Raw genomic sequence first — 18,756 nt, forward strand, 5'->3', positions numbered from 1 at the left:
CTTTTTTCAAAACAGGCATCAAAGGTTGCCAAACACATTCTAGTCTCAGCAGTCTGCAAGCTTTGCTGAAAAAAATGCATATGACGGCCTCTACTGGGGAGATTTAGGAAAAAACAAACTGTACTTCTTGCATTTTTTTCTTCAATTTTTATATTCCTTGAGAGATTCTCACGTAGTTAAAAAAAAAAAAAGGAATCATTTTCAAAGGTTCAAGGAAGCTTACACTAAAATAGATTGCCTATATCATAATTGACCTTTACCTAAATGCATGCATTTCACAGTAATTCAACTCAATCAAATGTTCCAGGTAGATACAGTCATACAACTTCAGCACCAGAATTAAAATTTTAAAATGTACATTTTAGTAACTCTCCAAAAGCCAAAAAGTTCAATATCCATGATCAATCTCTCATGACATTATTGTTATTCAATACAATGAGAGTTAATGTGAATTTTTCTTTGTGAATTATAAAAAAGGTATTCTGGGATGGAAAAAAAGGAACAGTTCCTATTCCTTTGTTCTCTTGGGTGCTGCATGACTATCTTGCAATCGGCAACTACCAAGCAAATTCAATCAACTAAAGGTAAGGTATGCATATATATTCAAAAATATAACATTTTCAGCACAAAATTATCAAATAATTCAAATAATATTTAAAATTCCCAACTTTCCCCTATTAATGTATTCTCTGCACTAACAAAAGGAAACTATGCAGTTTTTAAGTAGGAGAAAACTGAGACAATTATGAACAATTAAATGGATTACGTCTAATTCTGAAAATCATAATACACATACAATTTATTACATCAATATACTTAATCAGACTGTTAAAATGTGTTATATGGGGAAAATTAATGCCATATGTTGACATATTCTGTATTTCTAAATGTTTTTGAAATTATCATATATCCACTAGTTAACTGTTAAAATAAGCTAATTTTAGTCTACTAATCCCAAAATGTATCTCAAGTTTACCATTAAATGTTATTTACATATTAAAATGGATTAAATCGACACAGGAGCCATTGTATTAACTGTAAATTAAAACAAATGTTATTTCTGATGTCCTGAAAGTACAAAACTAATATTGCTCTACATTTATAAATGGCCAAATTCTACACTTTCACTGAATAGACCTGGCTTCAAAACAGGACTGGAAATTCCCAATTCAACAAGCTAGGATGGACCACGATGTTTCTAGAAACCTTCTTGCTTCTCAACCAGTCATTTGCCATCAAAGCTGTTACAAAGTTTTCTACCTGCTGTCTGTGTATTTGTTCCTCATCATGGGACAGTCTTGTAAGAGGGATTTTTTTTTTATCTGACATGTTTGAAATAATCCATAAATCATACTGACACTCCCATGAAGTCTAAGTCACTAAGACACAATGTTCTAAATGATGTGTTCACTCTAAAAATGAGAGGTACTAACATGTATCTCTGCACAGTTATCCACTCATGGGAGTGACAGACAGACAAAGCTACCACCCACTGAGTCATCAAAGCTTCCCGACCAGGGTGAAAATGGACAACCAGGAACCCAATCACTCGAGCCATCACTGCTGCCTTTCAGAATCTGAATTGGCATCAAGCTGGTGTCAGGAGCCGGAGATGGGACTCAAACCCAGATACTCTGATGTGGGGACCAAGTGTCTTAACTACCAGGTCAAACGCCTGCCCGAGTGAAGTACATACTCCCACTACTATTATGAATGACATTTAATGTTTATTGGGCAGTTGACCAGTCTGAGATCTCTAGTAAGCAGTCTAGCCAGATCATTCCATTCCATTCTCACAAAAAACATCTAAGATAGTTACTAGCTGTGTGTTCCTTTGGGAAAGTTAATCAAAATTTATAAGTTTAGGTTTCCCATATGTAAAATGGATCCAATTACTAAGTAAGCTGACTAGGTAGTATTAATTGAGAGATAAGATTCAAGTCTAAGGTCTGCAGGTCCTGTACTCAAGCTTGAAGGCAAATCTACCTTACTTTTAAACAATATCAACTGGGGCCCTACATGGTAGCCTAGCGGCTAAAGTCCTCATCTTGCACACACCTGGATCCCATATGGCTGCTGGTTCTAATCGTGGTAGCCCCACATGCCATCCAGCTTCCTGCTTGCAGCCTGGGAAATCAGTTGAGGAAGGCCCAAAGCCTTGAAACCTTTCACCCACATGGGATACCCGAAAGAGGCTTCTGGCTCCGGCCACTGTGGTCACTTGGGGAATGAATCAGCATATGGAAGACATTCCTCTCTGTCTCTCCTCCTCTCTTTATATCTGGCATTCCAATAAAAATTTTAAAAATAAATCTAAAAAAAACTACAACTGGTTGTCCCTAGACAAGTAAATTAATTGCCAATTTCTTTGTTTATACAATAGAACTAATATTACTTTATGGTATAATAACAGGATTACATGCCATAAGATATGTGGATCACAAAATCATTCATTTAGCATGCTGCAAATGTTACTTCCTTTATGCCAAAATTTAAGCTATTAATACCATGACCACAGTTAGCAAAACAACTGGAACATGAAACATAACAAATGTGTGCATCAAATAGGGTGAAAACACAGCAATTTACTTGAAGTCAACACCATTTTTACCAGAGTGGGTTAGCAGTTCAACAATGGTAATAATGAGGAACTGACATGACTAGAGATGGTTGTATCTAACAGAACATCATATTGACCGTAAGAACTCTCAACACAAAAAGTGCATTAAAACTAAAAGACAAGGAGGACTTTATTCAAGGCTGTTGCAAAACATGAGAGAGGTCTGAACTCAGGGCAAGAGGACTTTTGAGCGCAGAATTGAGGAGAACATAGGCCATCCACATTTGCTAATTGACTATAACAAAAAGAAAATTAATCTATTACCTCAATTACAAAACATAGTTTTACAGTTTTCAGGAAGATCCACCAAAATCAAACTTCTTCTGCAACAGAACTTAGGAGATAGAGGGACTATCTCCCCTGATGTCTACATTTTAAAGAGATGGTCTCTGAGAAAGCCATTACTAGGTTGTCAAACTCATAGGAGGCCTTGTAAAGATTTACCAACATCTCAGGAGAAGCAGAGAAACAATTTACAAGTGTTCTAAAATAGAAGCGCCAAGAAAAGATGTGTAAGAGCCTTGAGTTAAGAACCCTGGGCAGAGTGAGTTAAGCCAATAGAAACAGCCGGGCTATGCCGGTCAGATAACAGGAACGAGGGAGGGTTCGAAGATGGGTAGCGGCTTCCTGCTGTCCTTACATCTTGAACTTCACAATACTACTAGCTGTGCATCACCATCCCTGCTCTTATTTCTCTAAAAGAGTTCTCTAACAGAGACTGCTGTTATTTCAGGTGAGGAGAAAATAATCTGAGGACCCATAATGGCTTACACAATTACTCAGATACTGAAATCAGTCAGTTATGCAGTAAATTGGCACTAGATTTAGATTAAAATATGCATTATTTAAAATATCACAATAACATTTATAAATATACTAAAAATGTACCAACAGTTGATTATATATAAACATACCATTATTAAATAAGCAATGGAAACAGTTAATTTTTTTTGCACAGTTTTCTTAATAGAACCATATGAAATGATGTCATTAATATGCTGATTTATGACAGCATTTAGTTTGGCAGATAAGCTCCATCTTATTACATTTCAGTTAAAGAAGAGTGTTCTAATTTTCTGAATTGTGTTGACTAGAAGTCTCCTGTGGAGTCAGACTTGTCAGTTGGTTTATTAGTTAATTAAGTGTCATTTTATACCTTATTTTCTAAATTCCAGGCACCCGAAGAGCTCACTCTAAGATTCTCCTCTCTATCAGGTTTCTGCATAATTAGACTCATTTTAGCATACCTATTATTCAATGCACAATAGAACAGAACAATTAATTTGGACCACATGCAATTATGCTGAAAGGTCAGATGCTCTCCACAATAAAATTCTGTTCAAAAGTGTGTTTGGGGAGAGCATTAATATGGTTATCCAGGAGACTTTTTAGGGACAGAAAAATCTCCAAATGCAATTAAACAGGCTGTAAAGTAATCACTTGCAATTTTTCAATTTTAAAGTAAAAGACTTTTTTAAAATGTTTGCATGCTGTGCAAAATGAATACATCTAAGGCCAACCAACTCTGAAAGATTTACGTCAAGAGGTAACAAATTCATACCCCAAAGCAGAGATCACACTACTTGGTCTGAAACTTCCAGTCTGAGTTTCATGTTTTATATAACTTGAATGGAAAACCTTGAATATTCAAACCCTTTGAATATAGTTAATACTATAAGCCCTGATTTTACCCATCTCAGGTAATTTGAACTAAATAGCCATAAAAATTACAGTTAAAGGCATGAATGTGTGAAATTTGAACTATCCCCTGTACCCACAGATCCATGAATGTGGAATTCTATGTGTTTCAACAGCACTATGTTTGCCTGTTATTGAAGTAGATTTCACTCTGGAGAAAGTTCTGAAGTTACCTCTCTCACCACGCAGGTTTATTTTATAGCCCTATGCAGGTGTACACAGAATCCACTGTTTCCTTCATTTGGGGAATATTTAGCTGATAAAACTGGCAGAGAGACAAAAACACGGCAAAGTACAGTAAGATGGCAACAAACTTGTGTGTACCAACCAAAATCATATGTACCAACATGTAGATGCCAATAATATTTTTTAAAAAATAAATAGGAAGAAATATTTACAAAGTCAATGATAGAGATGCCTTACGCATTTCAGGCAAACAAAATGACTCATATATATTAAACAGACACCAATGTGCGATGTGTGATTGTGTGAGATAAAAACATGGTCATAAATAAGGCACGGTTAGCTCCTCACTGAGCTACTTTGGAATGGAAATACTGAAAATCTATTTGCACATCAGATATGGCCTTGCATTCTGAAATTAGAGCTCAGCTTCAATGTAGAGACAGCATTTTTACTAACTATGCATTCCAGCAATTCCTGAAGTTTTAGGAGCCCTGATTTTTACATATGCAATACAATAATTTAAATAACAGTAACTACCTGGTTCCCTAAATTGATAGTGATAGAAAAATTATTTAAAATTAGCTTAAAAAAATCATTTAGTTGATCCCATAAATGAAGGGCAGAGAGGCTAAGGGGAGAATGTCCCTAAGAAAGTCTAGAACCTAGTACTCAAAATTCTGTAGATTTTGGAATTCAGAAGACTATCTCATTACTCACAATTGGTACATTCTCATGACAGAAGTTCACCCTTTCCTGTCTCTCAACCCTAGTGCCTAGTGGTAGTTGTAGAGTTCCCAGTTAAAAAAATGTTTTTAAAGTTAAAATTAGATGAGAATTCCACAATTTAGACAGGATCTGTGCAAACAACCCAAAAGATTCTCTCTATTGGGTGCTTGGGAAATCCACCTCCCACTACATTATAAATTACTAAGGACAAGAAAGTGTTTCTTTAATCTACATAACCTCTCATTTATTTCCTAAGGACAGTCTAAAGAAATACTTTTTGGTGTGTGTGAATGAGTCAGGAGGTGGGGGTGTGTATGTGTGTGTGAAATATCTGACAACACCCATCTCCACATGAAAACCTCTCAAAGTCTTCATAAAGCATTAGTTACAAAATCTAATCTCATTAACACAGGAACGCAAGGCTCTCTGCAATCTGCCCTACGGTCTGCGTAATACCCTTGCACAGTTTTTAACTTGCTATTCACTTCAACTGCAAATAATTGACAGTTTTGGATACGCTGGGCATTTGTCCACCTGCAAGCTTATTTGGAGCATTTCTTTCTGCTTAACATGAATTTTCTCATTTCCACATTTCAAAAGTCCTCCCTTTCTTTGTAGTCAGGCTCCAGTACCATATCTACCATGCAGCGTTCTCTGATCTGCCTATTCATAAATTATTTGAAAAGGCATATTTAGTACTTATAATATCCAAGGTGTATGAGATGAAATGATGATTAAGTCACACTTTTTCCTTTGAGGAACTCACAGATTAATGGGATAGATTTTTCAATTACGGCATGTTAGAGTCCAATGGGGCTTTGTACGGAGCACAAAGGAGCTGCCTAATCCAGTCTGGGGAGAACATGGAAGGTGTGCTGTCCACCTGAGGCCTGTTCCTCCCTTTCACTCTGTTCTTTAGAGAAACTCAATGAGATTTTGCAGGATGGTAAGATTCCTACATGTTTTTCTTTTCAATTAAAAAATTAGTGATGACAGTAATGATCATTAAAATACAACACACTTGTTTAGAACACCTATTGTTGACCTGTCCTTTTGTATCAATTTGTTTCACCCTTAATATTCACAGTTGTACATATATGAAAAAATGTCAGAGCCATTACTATAATTTTACCTGACCTGCTATAAGGCTGGTCTAGTTAGAATCATTCAGGCCGATCATGACTGATCCAAGGAGGGGCATAAGATCGGCTAGAACGATCATATTTCACCCCTGGGATTGCCATTGCATTCAAAAGGCTCCAAGTGATTCCTCTCACTATGTATCTGCTTCCTGCACCTGGCCAATTCCTACTCATTTTTTACAATATAACTGAAATGTTTCTCCCTGTGATGTAACCTCAGAACCTTTCAAGCATGCCTGCTTCTTTCTCCAAAGCACTGCTATTTTTTAAGCTCACTGCTATTTGTTAAAGCACTTCTCATAGTGTACTGTTTCATACATGGGATCTTCAAAAATTTTATTGGAAATACATATTATAAGAAAAAAGAAACCAATGAAATTTAAAACATCTGATGTCTTTTAATTATTCTATTTTTCATAAACTTGTTGAAGTACCCTCACTCATACTGAACAGAAAGATGTGAGCTGCAAGGAGACAGAAAATGTTCTTTATGTAATCTTTTTATTACCAGCATTAATTTCAGTACCTATAGTATATTTTTAAACAGACATGTGAATGTATAAGTAAGTAAATAACTTTAGTCATCATAGCAGATTTTCTTTGGAATTTCACAGCAATCAATGAATTTCCATTAAGTGCCACCTCAAGTACTGCCTTAGAATTTAAGTTCCATTTTTCATATGTTCTCCGCATGTTGATTTGTATTTAGCATTCACTGTATTTTTTTTTTAAGATTTATTTTATTTTTATTGGAAAGGCAGATATACAAAAAGGAGGAGAAACAGAGAGGAAGATCTTCCGTCCGATGATTCACTCCCCAAGTGCAGCTGGTGCTGCACTGATCCAAAGCCAGGAGCCAGGAACTTCTTCCAGGTATCCCACACTGGTGCAGGGTCCCAAGGCTTTGGGCTGTCCTGGACTGCTTTCCCAGGCCACAAGCAGGGAGCTGGATGGGAAGTGCAGCTGCCGGGATTAGAACCAGCACCTTTATAGGATCCTGGTGTGTACAAGGTGAGACCATCAGCTGCTAGGCCACCGCCACGCCGGGCCCTCTAAACTATAATTTTAAAATAACACTCATTGCTAGATTCCTGGTATAGTTGTCACTAATTCCATCAGCTTCTGGAATTACTTTACAGAGAAAAGAATGGAAGTTACATCACAAATCCTGCCACGAATTTTCTCATTAAACTACTAGGCTTTTGGCCCCAATATCTCCAACAAACTTAGGGCATAAGATGTAGAATAATGGGCTTTTATCTGTGTCTCACTGATCATCTTCCTGGATGTGGCGAAGGATAATTTGGATTATTCCCAGTGATAGACACTGAGGCAGTTAACTCCAACACATGAATCCACCATATCAGAGTTTCTCAGCAAGGATAATCCTGCAACAGGTGTTAGAATTTATTCCTTCATCCAGGTGACATTTTAACAGAAGACAAATCCAAGTTATTATAAACAGATGTAAATCATCTAGTCCAAAATGGTTCATCCCAGTAACTTCATCCCGTTTGATGAGACTTATTTCAGAAGTACATAAACATCATTCTTGCATGTTTGATATTTACCCCCACTACAAACATGAGCCAACTTCAGACTTTATCCAATCAAAGCTACCACTTTAAAAATCTTTATTTAATTACATCTTAGAATGTGAGACACAGATGTGTATGGCCCTTTAATTGGTTAAGTTATGGAGAAAAAGGCAAGTGGTGGTGTTTGTTTGATTTCATTGTTTTCTCACTACCAGCAGCCTTGGTAACAGGCTGTGGAGGGAGCTGTGGAAATTGCAGAATAAATTGAATGGATATTTGGGAAAGGCATTTTAGTGGGAGGAGAGCAAGAGCTTTCAAGTGAATTACTAGTGTATATACATACATATATATATATATATATTTCCCATGTGACTATGAATTCTTTATTTGAACTGACATGGGTTGGATAAATATATTACAATCTTCCTTGCCTAGTCCAAACAAGAAACAGAAAAAGTGTGAAATTTAAGCAGTACATGAAGAATGAATACTTGCTGGGGGACAGCCTGCAGCTCCTAGGTTTGTAACACTGAAGCATCTGTAGATACACAGCTCCTGCCCTACATAACAATTGTAATTATTCTTATTTCTTTCTCCCTGGTGGGTAAGTGCTCAGCTAATGGAGCAATGAGGCTTGCCGAATGAATTACAAAGAAAGGTACCTTTTCTTTCCCCTTTGGAGAGGCAGACCAGTTTTCAATCCAAATGGAGAACAGCAAAAGCTATTGTAAGGGAAAATGACATGTGCCAGACAGCACTAAAAGGTAGAATTGCCCAATAGGTGGGGAGTGATTGTAGTATTTGTACCTGGCTGCCATTAGATTTCTAAGGTAGGATTTGCTTAGAATGGAATGTAGGCATGTTTGCCTTTGTCGAGATTCTCTAACTACTCTGAACCAGAAGGATCAAGTGATGTTAAGATTCCCGAGGAAGGTGCCCTCAGATTAATTGGCTACCTACTTATTTATCAAATGTCTCTAAAATGGATAGTTTCTGCCACCCATATCTTTGAACTTTTTTAGTCATTTTTTAGTTTATGCCCGATCATGAAATAAAAGTGGCTGATTCACAATGTCCGCATGGAATCTTGTAGTGTCTCTGGGCTATCAGAAGCCTTACAAGGCAACAAGTAATGAGGTGATGTTTAAATTTTATTCATTGTATCAACGTAGTATTATACATGATCTTAGATATAAGTTGAATACATAAAACACATAAACTGAACACAACAATCTGCTCAATGCTGTTACAAAAAACACACAAAAACCCGCTTCTTTCTTCCCCTTCTATGGGTACCTATGTACGCATCAGGCACAACAGAACCACACCAACCATGAACAAGCTACTGGGGCAAGTCCACAGTTACACTGAAAGCTACTAAAATGATAAGAATGAAATAAAATGAAAGATCAGGGTATAAGCCTTGTCTCGAATGGGAAGCTGATGATGAACAGTGAACTCTGTAGGGTCCTAGATAAATATAAATCATGTATGCCTCCTTTTATTTGCAACTTTTCTTTTTCATACTGTAAGATCTATTCATGTATCTTCAAATGTTGAGTGACTTGGCCAAAGTCACCTAAACAGAAAGTGACTCAAGAAAGACTATAGTAGTTCAAACCAGGTGCTCATTGCAAAATACCCAATTTAAAAACAAATACCTCTTCAAAATTGATCTCAGGAAAGATCATAAATTGGAGGTTTTATTTATTTATAATTTTAAAAATTGCAATGTATACTTCAAAATAACCTGGAGAAGATGATTTGATCATTACACAACGTATATATGCACTAAATCATCACTCTGTAGTTCATAAGTAAGTACTATTGTCATGTGTCCACTAACAAAAGTTCAATGAAGAGTGGCAAGTGTCCTTACAAATGATAACACAGTGGATTTTGGAAGGCTCCCTATCAGAAAGTAAAACATCCTGGGTGAGTTGACCCATTTCTAGATGACACATTGGTGGTTGTGGCATCCGCTAGGTTTATTCATAGCAGTCCTTCCTCCTTTCAAACACTTTCATACCTCCCTAGACGCATACCTATCCCCTACTGATCTTAAGATTCAGTTATCCTGGTCTTTCAGAATCCTAGAGGTTTAAAAATACTATCTTTTCTTGCCTCTAACCCAATTTGTAACCACTATTACTAACTTTAGAATACAAATACATAGTCTCTTTCAACTCCCTCTCTCCAGTAAGTATCAACTATAGAACACCCTATTATAAATTGGAGTTTTATTTATCGCAAAATATTTAAAGGACTGATATCTGACTCTATGAATTAACAGTACTTGCTGTGTCAACTTACACTAAGCCCTTCTATATTTGTAAAATAATTAACTATGATAAGAATACCTACCTTAAAGAACTGTGAGAACACTGAGATAATTTATGTAAAATGCATAACATGGATCTGGCACTAGGAAGAATTGCATTAACTGTAGTTATTTTCTTGCTGTAAACCATATTAGTCCTTGATTATTAAAACTTTTCATGTGGTAGCCAAAGAGCTGTATTTTCTCATCTGAACCTTTTCAGATTCATCTCTCACTAGTACCTACATCTCCCCTGAAATCTCAGCTGAACAGAACAATTCAATCTTATTTGGATAGCACGTAACTTAACTTATGGAAAATACTAATGCATCAATCAAATTAAATGAACAGTTTCATATATAATGTCTGATATTCAGCAAATTGCAACTGAAGTGATTTAAAGATACTCTGAATTTGGGACTGTTGTCTCCCAGGGGGCTACAATATTAAAATGTTTCATTTTATGTACTGGATAATCAAGAGGAACACTTTGCAATTCAAAAGGGATAAGAATTTCAGAAGAAAAAAAAAATCATTTTCAATCCCTGCAGAGTTCATTATGAACAACAGCGTATTAGAAATTAAAACGTTTAAATGCATTTAATAAGTTTCTATAATGGAATGGTTTTATGTTTAGATAGCTTCACTGGTCTCCCTCTTTCTATTTTATCCCTGAAAGTTTTACGGTTAGGGAAATGTGAACTACTGATGTGATTTAATTGGTTAATTATGACTAGATTCACCAGCAATATCGAATTGAAGCAATTATCTAGATTATTAAAGTTTAGAATCCTTCCTTCCTTCAATATCATGATATTCCAGTCAAAGTAGCTTATCATTGTTGTATTAATTGGGAGCAAACTGCAGTTGTGGTAATGTGCATGCTTCGTAAATAAAACTGAAGTATTTTGGCCAAAATTAATTGAATCAGAAAGGAAATTAAGGGCAATTTAGAAAGTTACTTAAATTTTAAACATTTCTTATCCCTTCCATTATATATAGTAGTTTAGATTGTCTATACAATACTAGAAAAACACATTTGCCCAATTATCCATAGAATTAGCTTAATGCCATTCACCAAAACAATGCCTACTATTTGTTTTGAAGAGTTTGGGAATTTTTTTAGTTGACTATATATTTAATGTAACTATATAACATGAACATTAAACATGCCTACTTCCAATATTTTTCTGTAAATATAGGTTGACTCCCTTGCTCCTCTATAGACACAAATTGTTTTTATGCCAATTGCACCTCTCAATTATTTTCATGCAGCTGGGAAAGCTTAAATATAAATCTTAGCTAATGGGTAAAACTTTGGTATGTTATTTTTCCTGTGCTTTTATTGCTTTTATACCTTCTGCCATACTAATGTAAAATATCAAAGAAAAGGAAGTTGATTAAATTTCAGACACCTGGTTGATTAAAATAATCTTAATTTGACATTACCTACACTCTTTATCCTCAATGGTCACTTTTATGCTTCCACAAATTATGCCTAAAGCCAAGCTGAGCTTAGTTTAAGGGGGAAAAAGGAGTAGGGATTGTGTAGAGCCCATTCGGTCTCTGGGCACACAAGAAGAGCTTCACAAGGAGGCAGCACAGGTTCACAAGTGCCTGTGCAAGAAAAACATTCATGGAGTTATCTGTGGGGCCACCAACCTCAAGTACTTTACAAAGAGCAGTTTCAAGTGTTTCTCCCAGTTTTTCATTTTATAAGCTTCAGCCTGTCCAGAAACTAAAGGGCTAAAACCAGCAAAGACTGTGCTCTTATGGCACTGGAGTCTGAAGATGGTGCCAAGACAGTTACTGAAATAAGGGATAACTGTCTTTTAAGAGAAAGACACCAGATGTGTATGACACCTGAAAAAGCACACAGAGAACTTTGCAAAAAGTGGAATGATCCATTTCATCAGCCGCTATATATCATTGCAGTGAAAGAGTATATCAGAATTGGACAGCTCTACAAGAACTAGTGATGCAAGAGTGATTTTAAAAGAAAAAGTACCAGGAAAAGATTGGCTTAAAAAAAAAAAAGAACATAATTTTCTGTCATTGATTTTACAGAAAAAAAGAAGAAATGGCTTCAAAACTACATATAGGTTTTTTCTCAAAAAGAAAAAATGGGGGAGAGGAAGGTGGTTTAGATATTTTACACATTCCTACCGCCCCTATGAAGGACTGGATATCCAGGGACCAATATCAGTTTGTCATCAATATTTTTAGTTATACAAAAATCTAAAGCAGCTGAATTGAATGATGAAGATACCAGTTTCTGAGACAACCCATCACTGACATAAAGGAAATACAAGAAACCCAACCATTTCAAGTTTCATGGGGCAGGGAGAAAAGAGATGAAGAAAAAAATAATCAACAATTCTGAATGCTTTATGCTTAACATGTCTTCTGAAGAATTTGTGGATCTTGTTATAAGGGCTGAATCTGTTATACCAGTTATAATGAGGTTAACCATTGACAAGATTTTTGAAAAAAAAAAAACATACTGTTTGAGCCAATAAACACAGCAATTAGTAGTTGGCTCATGTGAACAAGATTAAAATTAGATTAAAATAAGATTACCAGTAATATGAATTCAAAAATTATTCACTTTAGTCAGTGATATTAAGTGGACAAGAATGGGTTAAGAGCCTTCATTTTGAAATCAGTATCATTACGATGAAATTCTATCTCAAGATTCAAATGTTGACCAGTAAGCAAGAAGCACCTAGAAGTCTGGGAAAAACACAGCTTCTTCCTTCCCACTTTTTGTATGTTTTAGTGCCCTCAAACATTTTATATTCTTGTGAATCCAGATTACTCAAAAACGCTGTGGCTACGTGAAGAAATAAAAAAGGGGAAGAAGAAAGAGAAAGCAAGAGAAATGAAGGAAAAAGTTTTTTTCACTTAATCTTGAATAAACATAAGTGCCTATATCCAAATACAAGTAATAGCAACAGGAGTTCAATAACAAATCCCACCTACATAATCTGCGTTCTAGCTTCCATTCCCAACCAATCAGCTACATCCTTGACTGACCTAAAAGGGACTTTGAGTTGACTGCTAGGTCTGGCTGGAAGCCTTCCTCAATGCCTACTGATTATCCTCGAGCAGTAATTTAGAAGACAAAACTTGAAACAAAGAAAGTTTATTTCTTCCTCTCCTGAAATACCAGTTATGGACACACATGGCTATTTCTGCCCTTGTCTAGGTTATAGGGTGAAAAAAAAATAGCCACAATTTGGGGTAGACTATCTTGAGGTAAGAGATAAACAGCAAGAAAATTTCTTTTCTGCTAAGTGATCCTTAAAATTTTTGCTAGGCAGCATATGTTAGGTTCTTTCATTTCCCATTTTATTAACCAACATCATAAGATGAAGTCTAAGCACACAGCAAGGATTTCTCCCATAGAAAAACCACCAGGACAGCAGGAGAAGTTGGGTATCTGATTTCAGAGAAGAAAAGCATATTCAGAACAATGCAATCCACCACATATGGACTTAAAAGTGTACGTAAAGCTTCTTTCCCAAGGAGATTTCCAACAGAATAGCAATGCATTTCCATTATACAATTTCACTCTTTCAAACTTTGAAGTAAAAGACTCAACATTAAGATCATATATGTGAAAGGTTAGATGGAATGCTGAGCATGCCTTCCAGGCTAGATAAAATGCAGCAATATTAAACCAAGGAGAAACATACGTGCTTTTGGAGCTCTTTGTGAGCAAAATGGGGGAATTATGCCAAAAATGAGTAAACAACAAAACTTAAAACCTGTTCTGAGAGGTAGACATTTAGCCAAGTGGTTAACCTTTTCACACCTCTTATCAGAGTACCTAGGTTCAATACACAGCTGCCACTCCTGACTCCAGCTGTAATTGAATCACTGCTAGCTTGAATCTGGCAAGGGGGTTCAGCTTTGGTGAGACCTGTGTCATATCATGGAAGACAAAAATATCAAAGCAAACAGATGTATGTGGAAGAGAAACAAAGAAGGGCAACAAAAACAGAACAGGGATCAAGGGGAGATAATCCGACTTGTAAAAATCCACTCTCATGGTAACTAATCCAGTCCTGTGGAACCTAACTCAGTACTTTGAAATTTCACCCAGTCTCATCAGAAAAAGACAAAATCATTCTTAAAGATAGCACTCCCAGACTCTCCAGACTCTACCTCCTAAAGGCCCCTCCATCTCTCAATACCACTACATGGGGATAAAAAATTTAACACAAGTACTTTTTGGTGATGAGCTTTATCCAAACCATGAAAAATTCAATCTAACAGATCTAATCAATTCATCTCTAATATTGGCATTTGTGTGTATATGTTTGGGGGGCATGTATGTACATTTCATCTAACTTATCTCTAAGATCATATTGGCCTATATATGTTAAAATCACACACACACACACATATATATACAAAATTCAGTGCCATTTATTATATGGCTAATGTTAAAAATATAGTTAACTAAATATAAATGACTGTTTCTATAAACCCTAATTTATCTATCTTCTATTTTTATCAATGTCACACTGCTTATTTTGGAAAATCAATAGTGCTTGGTCAAAAATGGCACCTCTGTAAATATAGGATATTGGTTCAATTAATGTTCCACAGTGGAAAATTGTACACAATTAAAGAACTAAGCGCAGTACACACACTATCTGTGTTTTGCCAAACAAGACACTTAAGAAATAATAGTTAAGCTTTCAAGAAGGCAAGAGTTTTGTGTGACAGCTCGCCACTCAGAAGTCATGATATGTGACCAACAGCTCTAGGATTACCATGCTAATGTGACTCTGAAGCAACATTGGTCACAAAAGAAAGCACTGCTACAAAGAAAGCAAATCCTTCTCTTACAATTAATTACAATAAGGCTGGACAACTTGAAAATGAAATAGAAACATAAGCAAATCGATAACTTTTTTTTCTTTCAATGGAATTTAAAAGTACAGAACCACATAGCATATTCTGCTATCAGCACCATCAATATTTCATAGTTAACATTTCTCGGGGCTTTGAGTTAGCACCTTTAACTGTTTTGCAATTGATCTGATACACCCAAAGAGAGAAATACCTCTGAGATGAGAGTTTTTCCCCTTGTTTTGTAACTGCCCACCACCTACAAATAATAACATATAAAAATACCTAAGTTAATATGAGCACTTCCTCCAGGGCTTCCCAAACTGTATTGATTTAAACAAGGATTGTGTTGCAATTCAAATTCTGGTTCAGCAGCTCTGGGGTTTGGACTGAGATAATATGTTTCTGACAAGTTGGTCCACTATCAGTGTTATCATGCCTATGTTGCTGATCTATATACCAAATTTCAAGTATTCAATGTTTACACATAAGTCTGGACATATTAATTAACTGTCAGACTTGGATAACTCAGAAGCCATCTAAAGGACTACAAACCCATTTGTCAATGTGAATGACTGGCTTGAATTTGAACTGTGTTTTACGAAACAAGACACATTACTGTTGGTCCCCTCTCCTTTTAGCCTAACTGAATCATGATCACCTCTCATCTTAATACAGCAACCAACTGACCTTTTTGTCTTTCCCAAAGTTTGCCTTTTTAAAGTTTCCTCAAAACTTTTTAAGACTTCTTCTCTACCTGGTGATAGCAGAACAAATATTTAGAATGTTAAATGGATAAATACTAGGTTACTAATATTTACTTAATTAATTTGAAAGGCAAGAGCCAGAGTGACACAGAAAAAGAGACACCTCTTATCCCCCAGTTTACTCCCCTAAATCCCTGCAAAAACCATGATTGGGCAGGAGAAAAGCAGGAATCAGAAACTCAATTTGGGCTCCCCCTTGAATGGAGGGGACTTAAATACTGGTGTCATCATCTGTTATGTCCTAGGGTTCACATTATCAGGAAAAGCAGAGGCTTGAATCCAAATGGGCCATGCATTGCATCTCAAGAGGAGACCCAACCATCAAGCCAAACGACTGACCTTGACTAATCTGCTTAAAAACAACACAGTTGCATCCAAACAAGTCAGTATGTGATGGCAAGTGTGTCTCTTTACATCCTTTTCCACCAAATTCTGATTTTCAAGTTACCCTTAGCACCTAAACTGCTACTTCTCACTTTACCTTGAGAATTACCTTTTACAAACTGCCTCCAATTAGCTAATCAGTCTTCATTTCTGGTGATTCCTATGAAGAGTACCTTTAACTTACAGGTTTCCCCATCTTTGTGTTATACCCCGCCCAAAGCCAAGCTAAATCACCTGTTTTTGAGCTACCACCACTCATCTTCGCCTGCTCTTTGGTGTCTTCACCAATTGTGAAGGGTCTCCTTGAGAAAAGGTCCCATGTATTAAACATTTTTCCCTATCGTTTCTAATGCAAAGTAAGGACTTTGAAAACAGAATAAATTAAATAAAAATTAAACTCATATGAGTATGGTTTTTTCAAAAAGGAAACAGTACTTACAGATAATTCAAGCTTTTAATTTTTTATCAGAGGCTACTATTTAAAAGAAACTTTGAATATAATTTTATTTAAGCAGTCAATAGTAAGCATACAAACAGCTGCAGACTACAATAAAACACAGTGTTAAGCACATAGTAACTACTTTACTGTTCAGTATTTCTTATTTTTATTTAGGCTCCAGACAAAAATTTACTAACATGGGCTGTACCTTTTACTCATCCACTGTCTTTCTGCTTTTTATTTCCGTTGAACACTGTTTTTTTTTAATCTCTGTATTACCATTTCCTTCTACTATTTGACAGGTAATACTGTCTTTGAGCAAATGCTTCAAAGGATGGCTCCCTCGTTCATTTAGAAAGACATACTAAATCTTTGATAAGGCCTTAAAAAAGCAACAGAATCTTTTAATGTGTGATCAAACTTAACTACCTGACCTATTTAATTAGGTGGCCAAAGGGAATTGAAAAGGTGTCAAGGCCAGAGGTTTGCATGTATTGTGGTAAGGCTGAGTGATAAAAACCTTGTATCTTAAACTTTCCTATTCTATGGAAGAAATGCAGCGCATGTGGGCCTTTGAAAATAGCATGTGTGCAATAAATGTTCCTAAAACAAGATAAATATTTTTGTGATTACATCTATAAAGCAACGCAGACATTTTGCTTTCAAAGATCACTCCAAAGTGAGAGTTATAAAATGAATTTAAATGGTTAAAAAAGTCATCGTGACCCTGGCCTCTGGGAGTGACAACATGAGGAACCAGGTTCATTCCCTGTCTTCAACAAAGGAACTTGTAACTCCAGGAAGCTCCAGTCATATCTGTCTTCCCAAATGTAAGACAAGTCAAATGAAGTACACTCTCAACTTTGAGTGATTGTCCTTCATAGTTTTGCTCAAACTTCGACTTGTTTCTCAGCAAACACAGCACATCTCTCCATGATAGCTATCTATTAAGAAGATATCTGGATCCAGAAGAAGCTTGTGCATTGTCCCAGCTCCTCTTATTCAGATTTTTTGTTCATTCAACTGACTGGATTTTTTTTACCTTTAACCAATGAGATGAGGCACAGCCACATTACTGATGGCATCTTTTTACCCAGTTTGCAGGGTCCTAGGTTAACCTCATCCCAGAAATATCCTCACCCACATATGCAGAACAATGGCCAGAAAACATCTCAGTATCCTGTGGCCTGGTAATGCTGACACATAAAATTCACCATCACAAATAGCACATCAGCTGGAACATTCTAAGATGAATAAATAAGAATTATTACTATGACTTTGAATTCCAGCTCCATATCCTTTAAAACTTACTCTACTTTCTTCGTTAAATAAAGGAAATCCTCTACCACACTCAGTTCTCTTATCAAAATCCAAGTTGTAATCTCTAATATTCAAGGCCTAATAAGAAAAAACAGACCATTCTAAGCATAATATTTGAAGTAGAGACAATACAATGCAGAGAGCTTAAATAGTAATGGAAGCAGAGCAAAACAAGCACACAGAAGGAGCATGTAGGAGACGTTGCTCCACTCCAGGGCTAGAGGGAAATCCACAGCTGCTGTGGCCTCCAGAGTATCAGCTATGGCATAGGGAAGATGTGATCCAGGGAGAAAAAGCATCCTTTCTGCAACCTGATCTCTGACCAATACCGCCCCTTTGGCCACCACACTCCCAAGCCAGGAAATGAGCCCATGCCAGAAGCCTGCAGAATTAGGACCTAGGGAAACTTCCACACCATTCTTGTTGCTACAGTTGACAGATATGGGCAGGGATACAGCAAAGGACAGTTCTTAAGCTAATAAGAGCAAGACATACACAAACCCCAGCACATCCTTCATAACCATCTTCAACCTGCTGGACCAGTCTCTATGCTGCTGAGCGGGGCAGAACTCTACATACAGTCCTGAGAATAGAAAAGCTTCCATAAAGCACTGATTTCTTGGCTGTCCATGAATTTGCTTTAAACTATTAAGGCACCTTCGAATTATTTTCAGGCAGCTGTTGCTCCGTTTCCCCTTTTCAACACTCAAGATGGAGCCGCCAAACAGAACTGGTCAAATTAAATCTGAACTT

Source organism: Ochotona curzoniae, unplaced genomic scaffold (assembly GCF_017591425.1).
Source record: "Ochotona curzoniae isolate NIBS_2020 unplaced genomic scaffold, NIBS_Ocur_1.0 contig_3622, whole genome shotgun sequence".
NCBI classification, from domain to species: Eukaryota; Metazoa; Chordata; class Mammalia; order Lagomorpha; family Ochotonidae; genus Ochotona; species Ochotona curzoniae.